The following is a 22968-nucleotide window of genomic DNA, read 5'->3' on the forward strand; positions in this document are numbered from 1 at the left end:
TTCAAAATCTACAATTATTATTAAAGAGTTTTGCCATGATAAACATTGAAACTACACTTGTTTACTGGCCATGTTTTACTAATTATATATAAGGGGTGAATATTTTTTTCCACTTGCTAATATTAGTGAAATAAACCAATGTAAGCACAGCAAAGATTTAATAATATGATACAAGGAATGAGAGGTTAATGTCTGGAAAAACTGTTTTTCCTCTGGAACACGATAGTGAAGTAAAAAATGGAAGGTTATTTTGAAAGGTATCTTTCATTTCTTCAGCATCCTGGAGTTGGGTTTGGAGACCAGTGGGGAGGGGCAGGGGTGCGGGGTGGGATGGCAAAAAAAACCCATTGGACGAGCTCCCTGACGTGTATTCACTTGCCCTCACATTTACCTAAAATAATTTCAGACATGGGACGCCAACCCATCTGTCAGCAGTAGGAAGCCTATTCAGCTAATTATGAAGGCAATTAGCAGCCATTTTTGGAAGGCTATGGAATTCAGTCAGTGGTATTTGAGGCCCCGACTGGGTCTTCAGCTCATCTATGCCCAGGAACCGAGAACAGAGAGGGAGATCGGAGTGTCATATGATTCCTATGCAGTGGTCACTTGAGACAACAACTTATATGTTTCTAATGTCAGAACAGGATTGGCAAACTACAGGACATCCATGGACAAAAGTTTGTTACTGCAGGCATGCAGATTGAGCCACTGGATAGTGCTGGGCATGAAGAATTAGCTGTTGGTCCCATTGGCACAATGGCACTTCTAATCTTTGACATCCTTTCTCCATTCAACTCAGCAGCACGCAACATTTACAGTGGGTCTACTAGCCACCCTTCTCTCTGGGCGCTCTGTATCCACCTGCTCTAATTGGAGGCAGCTTCGCAATTGGCTTCCTCTGAGAAAGTTGCAGTAGATGTTCCATCACATGCACATCAGGATTTGCAACCTGAAATCAGCCCAATGTTGGGATTCAACTCAAACAGGAAATTCAACTCATGTTTCTGATACTTAATTTAAACAACTACGAGTAGGCATAAACTCAAGATCATTTTCAGAAGAATGATGGGAAAGTTGGAAGAAATGCTACACAGGATCATTAGACATGGAATACTTTACCATGTTGCAGGTTGTAACTTCATTTAAATGGAATTGTGTAAGTTTTTGAAAAGGAAAACAAAGGCATGAGAAAGAGAAGGGAAATAAGATTAGAAGAGATATCTCAACTTGAAGAGCTAGCACAAAACAAGAAGTGATGGACCAAAAGATCTCTTTCTGTATTGCAATTTTTATGAAAGTGAGAAGACCTGCTTTATGGTCATACCAATTTCTTTGCTAAGATCAATGAATAGAAGAATAGGAGAGTTAATTTGCTGGGGACTCACTAGTTATGTCCGGTGAGCGGGGCCAGTATCATGATGGACTATCAACTTCACTATACATGCCTTTAGTGTTCGATTTACTCATTGAACAGATTATAACGAATAGGATTCCAACATGTATTCTCTCCCTTTAGCGTGAATAAGACTTCCTTTTGATTTGCAACCAGTGTTATCTCTAATGCAACCAAAATACAAAAGAATGCTGCCATACCTGCCCCCAAAAGTAGGAAAGCAGCAATCAGGAAATCCTATGAAATTTCCTCCTGTCTACTTTGCACTGAATTTTGAGGTTATCCAGTTTTTTGGAATGGAGGAGTAGGGTTCTGCTACCTAGACCTCCCATTTAAAGCAGGCAAAAGACTTATTAATATATTTAAATGGGAGTTACATAATGTTATTATAATCCCATCATGATTTCCTGATCTTTCTGTCCACATTTCCTAATCTTGCTCACCAATCAGGGGCAGTGGAAGGCAGGAGGGTGTTTCAAACAGTAATTAACTAGTTTTTTAAAAGAGAGATGTGTTTATTTATTAATACAATAAGTTCTATGTTTTGGAGGAGCTTTTGCTTGCAGATTGAAGATTATTGTATATTTAGTTAGCCCAGCCTTATTGTAGATCTTGCAATCCCACTCTGGGACGACAATAGAAAGAAACCGAGAAGAATTGTAGCTGGAGGAATGAAACCTTAACCTGGCTGATATTTTTGGGAGAGTTGGGGTGGTTGCCAAGGTACACTCCAGTGTTCACCAGTCTTCCTCAATTTTACTTAAAAAAATTTTTTTTAATAACTATTCTTGAAGCCCTTTCCTTGACCTGGTCTGCCAGTGGAGCCCATTAATGTGTATCTGGAGGGCAGTATGCCTCTTCTCACCTGATGTATTGGTCTTTCAGTTTCTGTGGGATCTGTGGGAATCAGTAGAACATCCCAAAGATCTATACAGCCTGGAAACCCTTAAGTTTATGAAAGTTCTACATATTAATAAGGCAGAGATCCTTCCTTGAAAGGAAATGAATTAGGATATGAAATGGGGTAGGGACAATAGAATAATTAATATTTCCCAGCTAATCCTTTGTGACATCGTGCCTCATGCAGAGCATTATTAATGAAAATATCTCACATCAGCTAAACTCAACTGAATCACCATCTTCTAAATCACTGGTAGTTGTCCTCTACATTCCTGACTCCACAGAACATTCTGGAAGTATCCTACTGATTTCTGGAGAAAATCATAGAGGTTTACAGCATGCAAACAGGCTCTTCAGCCCATCTTGTCCATGCCGCCCAGTTTTTAACCACTAAACTAGTCCCAATTGCCCGCATTTGGCCCATACCCCTCTATACCCATCTTACCCATGTAACGGTCTAAATGCTTTTTAAAAGGCAAAATTGTATCTGCCTCTACTACTGCCTCTGGCAGCTCATTCCAGACACTCACCACCCTCTGTGTGAAAAAATTGCCCCTCTGAACCCTTTTGTATCTCTCCCCTCTCACCTTAAAGCTATGCCTTTGGGAAAAGATGTAGCCTATCTACTTAATCTATGCCCTCATTATTTTATAGACCTCTATAAGATCACCCCTAAGCCTCCTACGCTCCAGTGAAAAAACACCCAGCCTTTCCAGCCTCTCCTTATAACTCAAACCATCAAGTCCCGGTAGCATCCTAGTAAATCTTTTCTGCACTCTTTCGAGTTTAATAATATCCTTTCTATAATAGGGTGACCAGAATTGTACACAGTATTCCAAGTGTGGCCTTACCAATGTCTTGTACAACTTCAACAAGACATCCCAACTCCTGTATTCAATGTTCTGACCAATGAAACTAAGCATGCTGAACGCCTTCTTCATCATCCTGTCCACCTGTGACTCCACTTTCAAGGAGCTATGAACTTGTACTCCTAGATCTCTTTGTTCTATAACTCTCCCCAACGCCCTATCGTTTACTGAGTAGGTCCTGCCTGATTCAATCTACCAAAATGCATCACCTCACACTTATCTAAATTAAACTCCATCTGCCATTCATCAGCCCCCTGGCTCAATTGATCAAGATAGTGTTTGTCGCTGACCCTTTGTCAGAACTTCCTCAGTTCTGATGTCATCGACCCGAAAGGTTAATTTTGAGTCTGTCTTCACAGTTGCACAGTAAGAAGTCTCAGAACACCAGGTTAAAGTCCAACAGGTTTATTTGGTAGCAAAAGCCACTAGCTTTCGGAGCGCTGCTCCTTCGTCAGGTGAGTGGGAGTCCTATTCACAAACAGGGCATATAAAGACACAAACTCAATTTACAAAATAATGATTGGAATGCGAGTCTTTACAGGTAATCAAGTCTTAAAGGTACAGACAATGTGAGTGGAGATAGCGTTAAGCACCTGTAAAGACTTGCATTCCAATCATTATTTTGTAAATTGAGTTTGTGTCTTTATATGCCCTGTTTGTGAATAGGACTCCCACTCACCTGACGAAGGGGCAGCGCTCCGAAAGCTAGAGGCTTTTGCTACCAAATAAACCTGTTGGACTTTAACCTGGTGTTGTGAGACTTCTTACTGTGTTTACCCCAGTCCAACGCCGGCATCTCCACATCTTCACAGTTGCAGCCAGAACAGTGGAGTATTTCCAGCATTTTCTGTTTTCCTTTCAGATTTACAACATCAGCAATACTTTAACTCCCACAAAATTCACTTCATTTGTTTTGCAATATTGTCTTAATTAAATCTTACATAAAGCATCTAATATCCCCAAACTTGTTTAGGACTAAGATTGAAGACCATGAGTGAAGCAATAACATTATTACTGATCCATTTTCCCAAGAACCTCTCTAAAATGCATTTTAGACAGCATTCCTATTATTAACCTTTAAAGCTAAAAACATGATAGCAATTACATCCCTTATACGCACATAACACATTTTATTCCCACATACACCTGTAGAGTAGATTTGTATTCCTGTGGATTTTGTTGCCCCTCATATTACGCTGATTAAGTATTTCCTATTTGCCCCGGGAAGGAAGGCTATAGAGAGATGCTGCACGCTATTTTCTTTTATTGGACTGAATGGGAATTCTTACACAATGAACTCCCAAAATATTTGTGAACATGACAGAAATTATTCTTCCACATTTACAGTGACAAGAACTAAAGATCTGTTAATTCATTTTTATATTGTGAATTGTGATTAGTAATTGTGATTATATGTTAACACTAGGGAGCTATTGTCATGCCTGCTTTCTTCAAGGAATTCCTGTAATGTACTTAACCTGTCTCATTCACTGCTGCAGGAGATTTGATTGGTAATGTTCCCTGTGTGAGTGGACAATAAATATACAGTGCCTGAGAATGTTCATGTTAGCTCAGTCATCTGTATTGGAACTCACAATAGGTAATGCACGGTACTGAAATGGACACACTTTTTTCAATAATTCAGAAGCAATTAAAATTAATCATTTTAAAAAGTGTTTGACATTTATGTGGTGTTTTTTGCCTGAATGCATTCTGAAACTGCAGGTTTTGGTTCAAGTAAAACTCTTTGCAGGACATCTGTTCCCCAAAGCCTATTAACATTCCCTCATGTTGATGCTATAGTTAAGAAAGTCCACCAATGCCCCTACTTTCTCAGAAGACTAAGGAAATTTGGCATGTCCACTATGACTCTCACCAACTATTACAGATGCACCATAGAAAGCATTCTTTCTGGTTGTATCACAGCTTTGTATGGCTCCTGTTCTGCCAAGATCACAAGAAACTACAAAAGTTCGTGAATGTAGCCCAGTCCATCACGCAAACCAGCCTCCCACCTATTGACACTGCCTATACTTCCCGCTGCCTCGGAAAAGCAGTCTGCATAATTAAGGACCCCACACACCCCTGACATTCTCTCTTCCACCTTCTTCCGTCAGGAAAAAGATACAAAAATCAGATGAAACGTAGCAAACGACTCAAGAACAGCTTCTTCCCTGCTGCCATAAGACTTTTGAATGGATCTACCTCGCATTAAGTTGATCTTTCTTTACACCATAGCTATAACACTATATTCTGCACTCTCTCCTTTTCTTCTCTATATGGTACCCTGTCTGCATAGAGTGCAAGAAACAATACTTTTCACTGTATACTAATATATATATATATATCTCACTGTATACTAACTGTGACAGTAATAAATAAAATCCAGGATTTTAACCCAACATATTTGGGTGGAAGTATGCCATGGTCCTGCCAGTAAGTTCAATGGTGAGCAGGGTGGTGGGAGAACTTGGCAGGAATCCAAAGATCAGTTTTACACTGGCATGAAGTTTCTGTGTGACCTTCCACTTGTGCCCGCTGTGGAAGATTGGGAAACCCACTGGAGGCTGGCATGAAACTAATTTACATCCTGCTAATGAGATATGGGGGGGGGGGTGATTTTCCCAGCCTGCTGCGCTGCTCTAGTTTCATGGGCTTTCTGCTGGCATCACGCCCCCCGTGCGCCTCCCAAGCAAAGATTTCTGATGTAATCAGCTCTGCACCAGAAATCAGTGAGGAGCTGATCATATGGAAATGCCATGGTAATTGACATTTCCACACTATTAGCGGGCCTGGGACTAAATTCCCTGGGCCTGCTAGTGTCTCACCCCCTGCCAGGAGTGGTTCCCTCCAGCGGGGTTTACTACTGCTCCCCATTAACGCTGAGCCCGCTGGAGGGAAGAGAGGCCACTGAGGCCCCACCGGGCAGTGCCATGGAGGTGGGTGATCTGCTGCAACTCTGCACTGAGATCACTGGGAGAGGGAGGGAGGGCGATTGGGATTGCTCATCAGGTTTGTCCAGGGGGTGGGGAGGGGTGGGGGGGGGGGGGGGGAAACACTGGCCCGGGAAGGTCCGGGAGACCAGCGATTGGGGGGTAGGGGGAGTGTCTGCAAAGCCAGCAATGGGGGGTTGCTGAGCTGGCCAACAATCGGACTGGCCAGCGATCTGGAAGCTGGCAATGGGGAGGCCAACTGCGCATGTGCCGATCTCCGCTCTGATAGATTGGCACATGTACAGTGGCCTGATCAACACTATGCTGCCAGCATTTCGGGTTCTGATTTTCAGAGTGAACCCCGCTAGGGCACTCTGTGATGCACAGAGATTCATTCTGGAAATCACACTAAACGGCGGGATTTCCTCCCATTTTCCCGCACGTTGGAAACTTTTGGGAGAATCCCGGCCATGATGAGAAGGTAAAGAAAAGCTTTTTTAACAGATGTAAGGGGAGCAAATCAGTAGAGGCATTAGTGAAGTACAGAAAGTACAGGGTGGAGCTTAAGAAAGCAATTAGGAAAGCAAAGGGGGATATGAGAAAGCTCTGGCTGATAAAAGTAGGGAAAATCCCAAGATACTCTATGGGGTGGATTCATCTACAGCGTGTAGGGGCGGCACGGTAGCACAGTGGTTAGCACTGCTGCTTCACAGCTCCAGGGACCTGGGTTCGATTCCCGGCTTGGGTCACTGTCTGTGTGGAGTTTGCACATTCTCCTCGTGTTTGCGTGGGTTTCCTCCGGGTGCTCCGGTTTCCTCCCACAGTCCAAAAATGTGCGGATTGGCCGTGCTAAAAATTGCCCTTAGTGTCCTGAAATGTGTAGATTAGTGGGTAAATATGTAAGGATATGGGGGTAGGGCCTGGGTGGGATTGTGGTCGGTGCAGACTCGACGGGCCGAATGGCCTCTTTCTGTACTGTAGGGTTTCTATGTTTCTATTTCTATGCATCGTGGCCTTCGCGATATCCACTTTGATGCGGTTAAAGGCCAGCCGAGCCTCCGCCGCTAGGGGAAAAGATGTGGATTTGATGAGCAGACAGGCTTTGTCCGTATAATTGGGGACCCACTGGGCATAGTATGAGAAGACGCCTAGGCATCTCCTCAGTGCTTTGAGGGTGGTGGGGAGGGGAAGTTCCAGGAGGGGACGCATGTGGTCGGGATCAGGGCCGATGACCCCGTTCTCCACAACACAACCAAGGATGGCGAGGCGGCGCGTGCGGAATACGCATTTCTCCTTATTATAGGTCAGGTTGAGGAGTGCCGCAGTGTGGAGGAATTTTTGGAGGTTGGCGTCGTGGTCCTGCTGATCATGGCCGCAGATGATGACGTTATCCAGGTACGGGAAGGTGGCCTGCAGCCCGTTCTGGTCCACCATTCGGTCCATCTCACACTGGAAAACCGAGACCCCGTTGGTGACGCCGAAGGGGACCCGAAGGAAGTGATATAGACGGCCATCCGCCTCGAAGGCAGTGTAAAGGCGGTCTTCCGGGCGGATAGGGAGCTGATGGTATGCAGACTTCAAATCAATGGTGGAGAACACCCGATATTGTGCAATCTGATTGACCATGTCAGAGATGCGGGGAAGGGAATACGCGTCCAGCTGCGTGTATCAGTTGATGGTCTGACTGTAGTCAATGACCATGCTATGTTTCTCCCCAGTCTTAACAACCACCACTTGGGCTCGCCAGGGGCTGGTACTGGCCTCAATGATCCCCTCCCCCAGTAGGCGTCGCACCTCGGACTTAATAAATGCTCTATCTTCAGCACTGTACCATCTGCTTTTGGTGGCAATGGTCTTGCAGTCGGGGGGGAGGTGTTCAAAGAGCGAGGGAGGGGCGACTTTAAGGGTCGAGAGACCACAGGTGGTGCGCGGTGGCTGGTCTAATAGCTGTGGATTTTGGACGGAGATTGGGGGAAAAGGCCCATTATACACCATGGTGACGCTCCCAAGGTGACACATGAAATCTAGCCCCAGTAGTACGACAGCACAGAGCTGTGGCAGCACGAGGAGCCTGCGCTTGTCGTACACCGTGCCCCGTACAGTCAGAGTTGCTACACAGTAGCCGAGGACATTCACCGACTGGGACGTCGAAGCCATGGAGATTGATTGCTGCATTGGCAGTACTGGCAGTGCGTAGCGCCTCACCGTGTTAGGGTGGATAAAACTCTCCGTACTCCCACTGTCAAATAAACAGTTAGTAATGTGGCCGTTTACCTTGATGTCCATCATAGACCAGGCGAGTTGGTGAGGCCTGGACTAGTCCAACACGACCGAGGCCACCGTCGGATTAGGCGATGCAGTGGACGGTTCCCAAAATGGCGGCCCCCGTGACTCGCACGCGGCTGACGTCATGCAAGATGGCGGCTCCCGTGGATCGCACGTGGCTGATGGCGTCCAAGATGGCGGCCTCCGTGGGTCGCACGTGGCCGATGGCATCCAAAATGGCAGCTCCCACAGATCGCACGCGGCCGATGGCGTCGAAGACAGTGCCTCCCGCGGATCGCATGTGGCGCTGCTGGGCCTGGGGGCCAATTTTGCCCTGCAAACTTTCAGGTAATGGCCCTTCTTACTGCAGCCAGAGCAGATCACGTCTTTCGCTGGGAAGCGTCGTCGTGGGTGCTTCTCCAGGCCGCAGAAGTAGCACCTCAGGCCTCCGGAGACTGCCGCAGTGGTCAGTTCGGCGTCGGGACGGGGCGTGGCGTAAGTTTGCGGCCCTCCCGGGTACAGAGACGGCTGCGGTTGCGGTGTCCACGGTGCGCCCTCCTGGTCGGGGGTGTAGGCCTCGAGGTTCCGGAAAGCCACCTCCAGCGAGCCGGCAACCTCCACAGAAGAAAACTGTTCCAGCAGGCGCTGCTGGATATAGGTCGACCTGATGCCCGCGACAAAGGCATCTCTGGTCAGGTCGTCGGCATTTTGGGCAGTTGCAGGCTCTGCCGAGTGCACGCAGTTCGCGCAAGAATTATTCAGTCAATTCCCCCGGCTGCTGTCTGCGAGTGGCCAGCAGATGTCTGGCGTAGACCTCATTCGGCTGCCGGTTGTACTGGCTCTTTAGGAGATCGATTGCCTCCTGGTAAGTTTCCGTGTCTCGGATCATCGCGAAGACATGGAGCACGTGTAGTTTGTCGATGTCGGTTACGACGACGGCGGAAGAGGAGGCGATGAAGGTCTCAAAGCAGCGCAGCCAGTGATCAAAAGAGTTTGAGGCCCCAACAGCCTGTGGATCCAAGTCCAATTTATCAGGTTTCAGGAGTTGCTCCATCCCAAAATTATTGTTAATAAAATTGATGCACCATTGATTACGCAAAGACTCGTTGTTGTGAAACAACAGGCTTTTATTTACAAAGAACTGGAGCACACCCGAACTGATAGCTAATCCGAACTGAGGCAAAAGGGGCGGAGAGCAGTCACCTTTATACCCCGAGAAGGGCGGAGCCCCAGATTGAGGCAGCAGGGGCGTGTCCAGGAATATCACATAAACAGACAACTACAGTGGTTCACCACACGGACATAAGTTCAAAGTGGGGAGCAGAAGGTTTAGCGGGGATGTGAGGAAAAACCTTTTTAGCCAGAAGGTGGTGACAGTCTGGAATGTCTAGGAGGGTGGTAGACGTGGGTTGCCTCACATCCTTTAAAACGTATTTGGATGAGCACTTGGCACATCATAACATTCAAGGCTAAGGGCCTAGTGCTGGTAAATGGGATTAGATGGGAGGTCAGGTGTTTCTCATGTGTTGGTGCAGACTTGATGGGCTGAAGGGCCATCTGAATGATTAGGCAGATGAAGGCCTAACCAGAATCTTCCACCCATGCTTGATTCTCCATGACACCAACAGGTATGCACTAGTCCAGAACACGTTTGGAACAATGTTGTGTGCAGAGCTCAGGATTTAACTGAACAATGCCTAGGGCTGTCTCCAGGGCTTGGGTGGAGGCTACCAGCATCCCTGGACCCTGGAGGTATGGGGGAGCATCTACAGGTGGATCTTTCAGATTCAAGGTCCATCTTTTTTCTTCAACAGTGGGTTAGTGATGTTGGGTATTTTTTTCAATATGGCCCCCAAATATGACTTGCGCCATCATGTCTGCTCCGCCATGGAATGTGGTGCCAAATCTCTGAGTGCATAATTAATGACGTCATAGCAGAAAATATGCCAGGCTCCACAGTGGGAAACGCTCTTCTTCCCCGCCTCGCAACTTAGTTCCAGATAGGCAAATTCTGCCAGTGTGTCATTTTTTCAATTAATTTATACAATGTGGGTGTCACTGGCAAAGCTAGTATTTATTACCCATCCCTAATTGTCCTTAGGAAGATTGTGGTGAGCCACATTCTTGAAACGCTGCTGTCTTTGCATCTTTGTAAGCCACCTGGTTTGATTTAGTAACTTCTCTGTAGTAGTTTTATACAACTGAGTGGCTTGTTAGGCCATTTCAGGGAGCAGTTTACAATGAACCACATTGGGTCAGGAGTCACATATAGGCTAGACTGGATAACAACAATAGATTTCCTTCCCTAAATGAAATTAGTGAGCAAACAACCTGGTAGCTGCATGATCATCATTCGTGAGGTTAGCTTTTTAAATGCAGATTTATTTAGTGGAGTGGTGGGACTTGAACTCATGACTCTGAAACAGTAGTCAGGCCCATGAATTACTAATCTAATAATAATGCAACTATAATACTGTCCCCAATAACTTGAAAGGGAGCTTGGATGTGCTGGTGTTCCCATGCATCAGTTGTCTTTGGGACAGATTTCCCGAGGCCTGATGAGACTGGAACAGAAGCAGGACAGTAGAAAACATGGCCACAGTGAATCACAACCAGAACTGCTACCTCCATTTACACCCTTGACTATTTTCCTAAGGGCGGGACAGAGAACAAGTTTCAAAATAGGCCAGCTCCTGTTAATGAGGTACCTATTATTGCTGTGGGCTCCTTCCTGATTTTAAAGAACTTGTCACTAATGTACCCTATCCTGGGTTCCAGGTCTTCTGCTGCCCTCCAAAATGTAGGAAATTGTATGTCCTAAAACTTTAAGGAAAAAATGGAAGTCACAGCAATGGCTGGCAAAGCAAGTTATAGTGTGGCCTGCTTTGCAATTAACCCTGCACAGTTACAGGTTCATTGAACAACCTTAGGCAATGACCTTCACGACTCGATGAAAGTTGTAGCCATTTCTTATTTTGTCTTGATGGCAGGTTTGTGACCCGGAATCAATCCTGCCTCCAATGGGAAAATCCAGCCCATTTTGTTTCCAGATGGTACAGGCTGCTTTGGGAGCTGCTGTTAAAAAGCCTTAGCAAGTTGCTAAAGTGCACCTTGGCATTGCTGCATACCGTAGCCACACTTCACATGCCATAGTATTTATGTGGCTGGTCCAGTTAAATTTCTGGGCAATGGTGACATCCAGAATATTAATACTGAGGGAGCTAATGATGGTAATATCATTGATTATCAATCTAAGTAGTTTCAATTCTGTTCTGTTGAAGATATTAATTGCTTGACAATTGTGATGTGAATGCAACTTGTCGCTATCAGCCCAAGTTTGGATGCTAAAAAAAATAAATCAATAGAAAAATAAATCACTAGTCCCAATGCCTAGGGCCAGTGAGGCTAGGAATAGGGAGATAGTACAATTGAACACTTGGCTAAAGGACTGGTCCAGGAGGGAGGGCTTCATATTCCTGGATCTCTGGGAAGTTTTCAAGAGAGGAGGGCACCTGTCCAAGAAGGACAGGTCACAACTAAATTGGAAGGGCACGAATATCCTGGCTGGGAGTTTTGCTCGGGTGGGTTTAAACTAATATGGCAGGGGGGTGGGGATCAAAAACTTATGTCTACAAGTGTAGAGGCTGGGGACGGGCTTGGGGCCAGGACAAGGCTGACAAAGAAGAAGAGCACTCTGGGGGAGGATGACCTCACTGGGCCTGGAGGTCTGGAGTGCATCTACTTCAATGCAAGGAGCGTAGCAGGTAAGACAGACGAACTTAGGGCCTTAATGCTTACGAGGAATTTGGATGTGGTTGCATTGACAGAGACTTGGTTGAAACAAGGACAGGACTGGCAACTGAATATTCCAGGGTACAAGTGTTTTAGGCGAGACAGAGGAGGAGCCAAAAGAGGTGGGGGAGTAGCAGTATTAGTTAGAGAGCATATTACAGCGGTATAGAGGGAGGACAATTCAGAGGCGTCGTGTAACGAGTCACTGTGGGTGGAGCTCAGAAACAGGAAGGGCGCAGTCACTATGTTGGGGGTATACTACAGGCCCCCCAACAGCCCAAGGGAAGTGGAAGAACGGATATGTCAGGAGATAATGGATAGGTGCAGGAAAAATAGGGTTGTTGTAGTGGGAGACTTCAATTTCCCTGTTATAGACTGGAAATCGCGTAGAGCTGGGAGTCTGAATGGGGATGCATTTGTAAAATGCGTACAGGAAGGTTCTTTGGAACAATATGTAGATAGCCCGACTAGAGAGGGGGCTATACTGGACCTAGTACTGGGGAATGAGCCCGGTCAGGTCTTCAAAGTTTCGGTAGGGGAACATGTGGCAAATAGTGACCACAATTCTGTTAGCTTTAGGATAGTGATGGAAAAGGATGAGTGGTGTCCCAAGGGTAAGGTGTTGGATTGGGGGAAGGCTAACTTTAGTGGGATTAGGCAGAAATTGGCAGCTGTTGATTGGGAGAGGCTGTTTGAGGGTAAATCCACATCTGGCATGTGGGAGTCTTTTAAGGAACAGTTGTTAGGGCTGCAGGATAGGCATGTGCCTGTAAAAAAGGATAGGAAGGGTAGGATTCGAGAACCGCGGATAACCAGGGAAATTGAGGGATTGGTCAAAAAGAAAAGAGAGGCAGCTAAAAACGGAGGGAGCTCTGAAGGACGACAAAGAAAGTAGGAAAGAACTCAAACGAGGAATTAGAAGGGCAAAAAGGGGTCACGAAATGTCCTTGGCAGGCAGGATTAAGGAGAATCCCAAGGCATTTTATTCATACGTTAGGAACAAAAGGATTGTCAGGGAAAAAATCGGACCTCTCAGGGACAAAAGTGGGGAATTATGCTTGGAGCCCAAAGAAGTAGGGGAGATCCTAAATGAATACTTTGCGTCGGTATTCACAAAGGAGAGGGATGTGTTGACTGGGTGTGTCTCGGAGGTGAGTGTTGACCCCTTAGCGAAAATCTCCATTACAAGGGAGGAAGTGTTAGGTTTTTTAGGGAATATAAAGACTGACAAATCCCCAGGGCCTGATGGAATCTATCCAAGGCTGCTCAGGGAGACGAGAGATGAAATCGCTGGGCCTCTGACGCAAATCTTTGTCTCGTCACTGGACACAGGTGAGGAGGTCCCAGAGGATTGGAGGATAGCTAATGTGGTCCCGTTATTTAAGAAGGGTAGGAAGGATAACCCGGGAAATTATAGGCAGTGAGCTTGACGTCCGTGGTAGGGAAGTTGTTGGAGAGGATTCTTAGAGATAGGATGTATGCGCATTTAGAAAGGAATAAACTCATTAATGATAGTCAGCATGGTTTTGTGAGAGGGAGGTCATGCCTCACTAACCTGGTGAAGTTTTTTGAAGAAGTGACTAGAATGGTTGACGAGGGACGGGCCGTGGATGTCGTCTATATGGACTTTAGTAAAGCGTTTGACAAAGTCCCTCATGGTAGGTTGGTGCAAAAGGTTGGATCTCATGGGATAAAGGGGGAGGTGGCTAGATGGGTGGAGAACTGGCTTGGTCACACAAGACAGAGGGTGGTAGTGGAAGGGTCTTTTTCCGGCTGGATGCCTGTGACTAGTGGTGTTCCGCAGGGCTCTGTATTGGGACCTCTGCTGTTTGTGATTTATATAAACGATCTGGAAGAAAGTGTAACTGGGGTGATCAGTAAGTTTGCGGACGACACGAAAATGGCTGGACTTGCAGATGGTGAGGAACATTGTCAGAGGCTACAGAAGGATATAGATAGGCTGGAAATTTGGGCAAAGAAATGGCAGATGGAGTTCAATCCAGATGAATGCGAAGTGATGCATTTTGGTAGAACTAACATAGGGAGGAGCTATACAATAAATGGCAGAACCATTAAGGGTGTAGATACGCAGAGGGACCTGGGTGTGCAAGTCCACAGATCCTTGAAGGTGACGTCACAGGTAGAGAAGGTAGTGAATATGGCATGCTTGCCTTTATAGGACGGGGCATAGAGTATAAAAGTTGGGGTCTGATGTTGCAGTTGTATAGAACGTTGGTTCGGCCGCATTTGTGGTTCTGGTTGCCACACTACCAGAAGGACGTGGAGGCTTCAGAGAGAGTGCAGAGGAGGTTTACCAGGATGTTGCCTGGTATGAAGGGGCTTAGTTATGAGGAGAGATTGGGTAAACTGAGGTTGCTCTCACTGGAAAAACGGAGGATGAGGGGTGATCTAATAGAGGTGTATAAAATTATGAAAGGCATAGATAGGGTGAACGGTGGGAAGCTTTTTCTCAGGTTGGTGGTGACGTTCACGAGGGGCCATAGGTTCAAGGTGAGGGGGGGGGGGAAGATTTAACACGGATATCAGAAGGACGTATTTTACACAGAGGGTGGTGGGGGCCTGGAATGCGCTGTCGGGCAAGGTGGTGGAGGCGGACACACTGGGAACATTTAAGACTTATCTAGATAGCCACATGAACGGAGTGGGAATGGGGGGATACAAAAGAATGGTCTAGTTTGGACCAGGGAGCGGCGCGGGCTTGGAGGGCCGAAGGGCCTGTTCCTGTGCTGTATTGTTCTTTGTTCTAGAAGATGATAGATAGGGTAAAAATTGGTGGGAAGGATATACTGGAAAGGCTGGCTATGTTTAGAGTAGATAAGTCACCTGGTTAGAATGGCTTGCATCCCATCTGGGTTAAGGAAGTGGGAATGGAGAAAGTGGAAGGCAGTGTCATAACCTACCAACTTCCCAAGATACATTGCAGAGTAGCAAAACAATATGAGAGAGGAGCAACAGTGAAACGCACATATTGCAAAGTGACTTCGCAGGACAAAGTACACAGGACACAGGATTTTACCAAAACTTCGCGCCTGTTTTCGGGCGCAAAATTGCAGCAAAGTTGAGTGTCGGGCCTATACCGCGATCTGCACCCGATTCCAAGCAGATCGCAGCTTTACCGACACCCGATTCAGGCGCGGGTCTGGCCCGCGCCCAAATCGGGCTGCCCAACAATTTAAATGCATTAGCATACGTTTAAATCGACTTAATGAACTGCGCACCCAACCCTACCGCCAAATCCCACTTTACCGTCTTCCGGCCCGTTCCGGATCCGTGCTTTTAGCGACCTGCAGAATAAAAGTCCGAAGCGGATTTCTATTCTGCAGGGGAACCTCCTCAACCATCCGCCTCGACCATCCTTCACGGACCTCCCCGCTAATCACCCTGGCAGATTCCCCTTCCCCCCCCCCGGATCAGACCCCCCTGGGAGGCAGGCCCCCCTCTCCCTCTCCCTCCCCCTTCCCCCTCCCTCCCCCCCCTCCCTCCCCCCTCCCCCTCGGGAGGCAGGCCCCCCTCGGCAGAGCACACCCCCAACCTACCTCGATCGCTGGTCTCCCTCCACCATCCTTCCGTTGGCAGGATAAGCTGTATGTTCCTCAATGATGTTTGGCAGCCGTTCCAGTTCGGTTTTGGTTTCACTTTGAACATGCTGTTCTGGAGACCGTGATTTCCAGTAGAACCACCTTTCTTGCCAATCTGGCCTGCCAATCTGGCCCCATCATATCACGAATTACAGATTCAGTATCTCGAAGACGGGTTTGCAAGGTTTCTTCCAGGAAATGGATAGCTGCATCCCTCTGCTGTTTGTCAGATATGGAACGATCTTCTAAAGCATTGTGCTGGATGACTTGCAGACTGTCTTCAGCCTGCTCATCCCATCTGTGACATTTTATACTTTCATCTTTAACAGCATGTTTTAGTTTGTCAAAGATATCATCATGGTCCTTCCCTTTGTGCTCTGACATAAACCGAGCAAATTCATCCTCCAAGGTTCCCCAAGCAACCTCGACTGCTTTGTGAGGCAACTGTTTGTCAGTCCGCTGCTTGAGCTTGATGTCCACTGTGGTATTGAATGTGCCTGAATTCACAGACTGGGCAGCAGGAAGGTAAATATTCTCTATCACATGTGTAGAGACTCTTTCCCACAGTTTCCTTTGTTACAATACTGCGTACAGCATCTACTGAACCACCTTGGATGCAAAGGATAATGAATGGTGCTGGTCAATCTTCCTGGTGTTATTAGTACTGTAACACCAAGAATGGCTGCTGACACCAAGGATATAATTTTTAGCATAAGCAAGGCTTACATGCAGAACCCTAATGCCATTATCCTTCGTATCCAAGATGGTTCAGTAGATGCTGAACGCAGTATTGTAACTGACTTGGTGAGCCAGATGGTCCTACAAGGCAGAAGGACCATCTTTGTGTTGACCAAAGTGGATCTAGCTGAGTAAAACCTAGCCAGTCCAAGTCGGATTCAACAGATTGTGGAAGGCAAGTTGTTTCCAATGAAGGCTTTGGGTTACTTTGCAGTTGTTACCGGTAGAGGCAACACCAATGAAGGTATTGATCCCATAAAAGATTATGAAGGAGAGTTCTTTCAGAATTCAAAATTGTTGAAGACAGGGATACTGAAAGCACATCAAGTGATAACTAAGAACTTGAGCCTAGCAGTTTCAGACAGTTTCTGGAAGATGGTGCGCGAGTCTGTGGAACAACAGGCTGATGCATTTAAAGCTACTCGCTTCAACCTTGAAACTGAATGGAAGAACAACTATCCTCGGCTGAGGGAACGTGACACGAATGAACTATACGAGAAGGCGAAGAATGAAATTCTGGATGAAGTGATCAGCTTAGGTCAGGTTCCTCCAAAACACTGGGAAGAGATTCTACAAAGGAAACTGTGGGAAAGAGTCTCTACACATGTGATAGAATATTTACCTTCCTGCTGCCCAGTCTGTGAATTCAGGCACATTCAATACCACAGTGGACATCAAGCTCAAGCAGCGGACTGACAAACAGTTGCCTCACAAAGCAGTCGAGGCTGCTTGGGGAACCTTGGAGGATGAATTTGCTCGGTTTATGTCAGAGCACAAAGGGAAGGACCATGATGATATCTTTGACAAACTAAAACATGCTGTTAAAGATGAAAGTATAAAATGTCACAGATGGGATGAGCAGGCTGAAGACAGTCTGCGAGTCATCCAGCACAATGCTTTAGAAGATCGTTCCATATCTGACAAACATCAGTGGGATGCAGCTATCCATTTCCTGGAAGAAACCTTCCAACCCGTCTTCGAGATACTGAATCTGTAATTCGTGATATGGTGGGGCCAGATTGGCAAGAAAGGTGGTTCTACTGGAAATCATGGTCTCCAGAACAGCATGTTCAAAATGAAATCAAAACCGAACTGGAACGGCTGCTAAAAATCACTGAGGAACATACAGCTTATCTTGCTAACGATGAAGTTACAACAGTTCATAAAAACCTGGAGGCCAAAGATGTAGATGTGGACACCATTCTGATTAAAGATACTTGGCACCAAGTTTACAGAAAACACTTCCTAATGGAATTGCTGAACCATTGTAATCTTTGCAGAAGAGGTTTCCACTATTACCAAAGGCATTTTGTAGATTCTGAGCTTGAATGCAATAACGTTATCCTGTTCTGGCGCATTCAGCGAATGCTAGCTATTACAACAAACACACTCCGACAACAGCTAACAAATACTGAAGTGAGACGCCTCGAAAAGAATGTGAAAAAAGTGTTGATGGGTTTTGCTGATGACAATGCTAAAAAAGTTCAACTGTTGACAGGAAGGCGAGTTCAACTAGCAGAGGACCTTAAAAGGGTTTGTGAGATTCAAGAGAAGTTAGAAGTATTCATTGGAGCTCTTCATCAAGAAAAATAACACAGTCTCTCGTCACACACTGCCATACATCCCCCCATCCTCCTACCCCCGCCCCCAGAGGATGATCCGTCACACCCCCTCTCCTCCTCCTACCCCCGCCCCCCGAGGATGATCCGTCACGCCCCCTCTCCTCCTCCCACCCCTTCCCCCAGAGGATGATCCATCACGCCCCCTCTCCTCCTCCCACCACTCCCCCCCCCCCCCCCCCCCGCCCCGACAGATGATCTGGGTCAGAGAGCCGCTCTCTGCTTTTTTATCCCCGCCCGGGCGCGCTGCTTCAGATTTTTTTTCAAACTGCGCATGCGCAGTTCAGGGCTCCGATCAGTCTGGCACCGCTAAACCCCGCCCACTGCGCAGTTCAGACAGGAGCTGGCAAAACACTTATGAGCGCGCTGGAAAGAGGATTCCAGGCTCGGATCTATTTGATGCCCAGATTCGGCACTTAGACTCAAAATGGTAAAATCAGGCCCAAAGAGTCACATGTGCTGAATACACTGTTAAGCTTTGAACTTTTGTATTAATACAATTTTATTTAAATGAATTAACACTAATGTAAGACTAGATCAATTAATAAGCATACACCTTAGGCAAACTTGATAATTTACAATATGTTCAATTAATTTATAAGACCTAGGGGATAAAGTTTAAAATTAAATAAAGTTTATTAGTGTCACAAGTAGGCTTACATTAACACTGCAATGAAGTTACTCTGAAAATCCCCTAGTTGCCACATTCCAGTGCCTGTTTGGGTACACTGAGGGAGAATTTAGCATGGCCAATGCACCTAACCAGCACGTCTTTCAGACTGTGGGAGGAAACTGGAGCACCCGGAGGAAAGCCATGCAGTCACAGGGAGAACGTGCAGACCCCACACAGTGACCCAAGCCGGGAATCAAACCCGGATCCTTGGTGCTGTGAGGCAGCAGTGCAAACCACTGTGCCACCATGCCACCCCAAATAGGAAGGGATATTAACATTAAAGGGCTCCACGTATTTCAGAAAATTAAAATGTAAGGCTGTTGGATAATAGGAGTTATTAAGTAAAAATATTTCAGTAACCTCCCTACCAAAGAAAGTGACATCAGCATAAGAGAGGCAGCTGATGAGTCATTGGTTATTCAAGTTGTAAATTTTATTGCCAGATGTGTGCAGCATGTGTGTTGTCCCATCTGGGAGCTTCAGCATTCCTCTCATGTTCGGAATTTGCGTGTTCCATTTCAAAGTTGAATTTGAGTGCAGGATGGAGCCCATTAAGGTATATAAGGAATTTTTTGTGCGCAGCGACGGATTCAAATATAGAACATAGAACTGTACAGCACAGAACAGGCCCTTCGGCCCACAATGTTGTGCCGAGCTTTATCTGAAACCAAGATCAAGCTATCCCACTCCCTATCATCCTGGTGTGCTCCATGTGCCTATCCAATAACCGCTTAAATGTTCCTAAAGTGTCTGACTCCACTATCACTGCAGGCAGTCCATTCCACACCCCAACCACTCTCTGCGTAAAGAACCTACCTCTGATATAATAGCTCCATCCACCCGAGGAAATAGTCTTTGAACGTTCACTCTATCTATCCCCTTCATCATTTTATAAACCTCTATTAAGTCTCCCCTCAGCCTCCTCCGCTCCAGAGAGAACAGCCCTAGCTCCCTCACCTTTCCTCATAAGACCTACCCTCCAAACCAGGCAGCATCCTGGTAAATCTCCTCTGCACTCTTTCCAGCGCTTCCACATCCTTCTTATAGTGAGGTGACCAGAACTGCACACAATATTCCAAATGTGGTCTAACCAAGGTCCTGTACAGTTGCAGCATAACCCCACGGCTCTTAAACTCCAACCCCCTGTTAATAAAAGCTAACACACTATAGGCCTTCTTCACAGCTCTATCCACTTGAGTGGCAACCTTTAGAGATCTGTGGATATGGACCCCAAGATCTCTCTGTTCCTCCATAGTCTTCAGAACCCTACCTTTGACCCTGTAATCCACATTTAAATTAGTCCTACCAAAATGAATCACCTCACATTTATCAGGGTTAAACTCCATTTGCCATTTTTCAGCCCAGCTTTGCATCCTATCTATGACTCTTTGCAGCCTACAACAGCCCTCCACCTCATCCACTACTCCACCAATCTTGGTGTCATCAGCAAATTTACTGATCCACCCTTCAGCCCCCTCCTCTAAGTCATTAATAAAAATCACAAAGAGCAGAGGACCAAGCACTGATCCCTGCGGCACTCCGCTAGCAACCTGCCTCCAATCCGAAAATTTTCCATCCACCACCACCCTCTGTCTTCGATCAGACAGCCAGTTACCTATCCAATCGGCCAACTTTCCCTCTATCCCACACCTCCTCACTTTCATCATAAGCCGACCATGGGGGACCTTATCAAACGCCTTACTAAAATCCATGTATATGACATCAACTGCCCTACCTTCATCAACACACTTAGTTACCTCCTCAAAAAATTGAATCAAATTTGTGAGGCACGACTTGCCCTTCACGAATCCGTGCTGACTATCCCGGATTAATCCGCAACTTTCTAAATGGTCGTAAATCTCATCTCTAAGGACCTTTTCCATCAATTTACCAACCACCGAAGTAAGACTAACCGGTCTATAATTACCAGGGTCATTTCTATTCCCTTTCTTAAACAGAGGAACAACATTCGCCATTCTCCAGTCTTCTGGCACCATCCCCGTGGACAGCGAGGACCCAAAGATCAAAGCCAAAGGCTCTGCAATCTCATCCCTTGCCTCCCAAAGAATCCTAGGATACATTTTATCAGGCCCAGGGGACTTATCGACCTTCAGTTTATTCAAAACTGCCAGGACATCCTCCCTCCGAACATCTATTTCCTCCAGCCTATTAGCCTGTAACACCTTCTCTTCCTCAAAAACATGGCCCCTCTCCTTGGTGAACACTGAAGAAAAGTATTCATTCATCACCTCGCCTATTTCTACTGACTCCATACACAAGTTCCCACTACTGTCCTTGACCGGCCCTAACCTCACCCTGGTCATTCTTTTATTCCTCACATAAGAGTAAAAAGCCTTGGGGTTTTCCTTGATCCGACCCGCCAAGGACTTCTCGTGTCCCCTCCTAGCTCTCCTAAGCCCCTTTTTCAGCTCATTCCTTGCTAACTTGTAACCCTCAATCGAGCCATCTGAACCTTGTTTCCTCATCCCTACATAAGCTTCCCTCTTCCTTTTCACAAGACATTCCACCTCTTTCGTGAACCATGGTTCCCTCACTCGGCCACTTCCTCCCTGCCTGACAGGGACATACCTATCAAGGACATCCAGTATTTGTTCCTTGAAAAAGTTCCACTTTTCATTAGTTCCTTTCTCTGACAGTTTCTGTTCCCAACTTATGCCCCCTAATTCTTGCCTAATCGCATCATAATTACCTCTCCCCCAATTGTAAACCTTGCCCTGCCGTACGGCCCTATCCCTCTCCATTGCAATAACAAAAGGCACCGAATTGTGGTCACTATCTCCAAAGTGCTCTCCCACAACCAAATCTAACACTTGGCCCGGTTCATTTCCCAGTACCAAATCCAATGTGGCCTCACCTCTTGTCGGCCTATCCACATATTGTGTCAGGAAACCCTCCTGCACACACTGCACAAAAACTGCCCCATCCGAACTATTTGACCTACAAAGGCTCCAATCAATATTTGGAAAGTTAAAGTCCCCCATGACAACTATCCTGTGACCCCCACACATATCCATAATCTGCTTAGCAATTTCTTCCTCCACATCTCTATTACTATTTGGGGGCCTATAGTAAACTCCTAACAACGTGACTGCTCCTTTCCTATTTCTAACCTCAGCCCATATTACCTCAGTGTGCAGATCCCCCTCAAAGTGCCTTTCCGCAGCCGTTAAACTATCCTTGATATAGCAAATGTATTGTCTACAAAATGGATATATGAAAGGGGTAGGAGGTTAGGTGTCATTCTATTAAAAAGCTGGGCCTGGAGATGAGCCCATGACAACAGCATCTACTCGGGTATTCATGGTGTTGTTAAACCTGAACTTAACTGTGCAAGTTGCTGAGTTCACAAGTTCAATGAATACAGATCTGGTGCACGCATATTGTGGGATTGGCTAATTTTTACATACAGTGTGAATATCTGGTAGTATTCTGAGGCCTCAAGGCCAATCCAGATATACATATCTGTAAACACAACAAATCGACTCGTATAGTCATCTTAAACAAATGTGACTATATCAACATGCTGTTCTTAATGACGGGTCCACTTTGTGTGCATTGGATCTATCACTAAGCATTACCCCATAATCCTGCTTGAAAGAAAGTTATTACAAAAACAGAAAACGCTGGATAAACTCAGCAGGTATGGCAGCATCTGTGGAGAGAGAAACAATTAACCTTTTCAGTCCATATGAGCCTTCTATAGAATTCATGCAGAAGGGTCAGAAGGACTTAAAAGAGTACCTGTGTTTCTTTCCACAGATGCTACCAGATCTGCTGAACCTATCCAGTATCATCTATTTTTCTTTCAGATTTCCAGCAACCCCAGTGTTTTGCTTTCATTACAGAAATATTTGTTGGAGACGTGTAAGAGTAAAAAGCTGCCAGATGGCAATCCTCATGCTTACTGCATCGGTGTACGTAATGGAGTGCCCAAGTCATATTAAAGTGATGTCTCGTTACACCCTATCTTATTTATGATTGGTTTTGCACAATATGAATTGACCAAATGGTTGAGCAAGTTGCTACAACAGTTCTGAGTAAGTTTTCAGACAAGATGAAGCATTCCTTCACCTTTTTGAAGACCATACAGAACTTACATATTGGTACCAATACCGTGTCCATTTACTCATCCAACATTGCTAGCCGATCCATTAATATACCGAGTG

The 22968-nt window shown here is 46.1% G+C and overlaps 1 pseudogene; it reads left to right on the forward strand.

The window, feature by feature from the left end:
- Positions 1-16365: 16365 nt before the first annotated feature.
- LOC144503108 (dynamin-like GTPase OPA1, mitochondrial pseudogene) lies at positions 16366-18082 on the forward strand (annotated as a pseudogene).
- The last annotated feature ends 4886 nt before the right edge of the window (positions 18083-22968 follow it).

The sequence above is a fragment of the Mustelus asterias genome, chromosome 13 (genome assembly GCF_964213995.1).
Source record: "Mustelus asterias chromosome 13, sMusAst1.hap1.1, whole genome shotgun sequence".
NCBI lineage: Eukaryota > Metazoa > Chordata > Chondrichthyes > Carcharhiniformes > Triakidae > Mustelus > Mustelus asterias.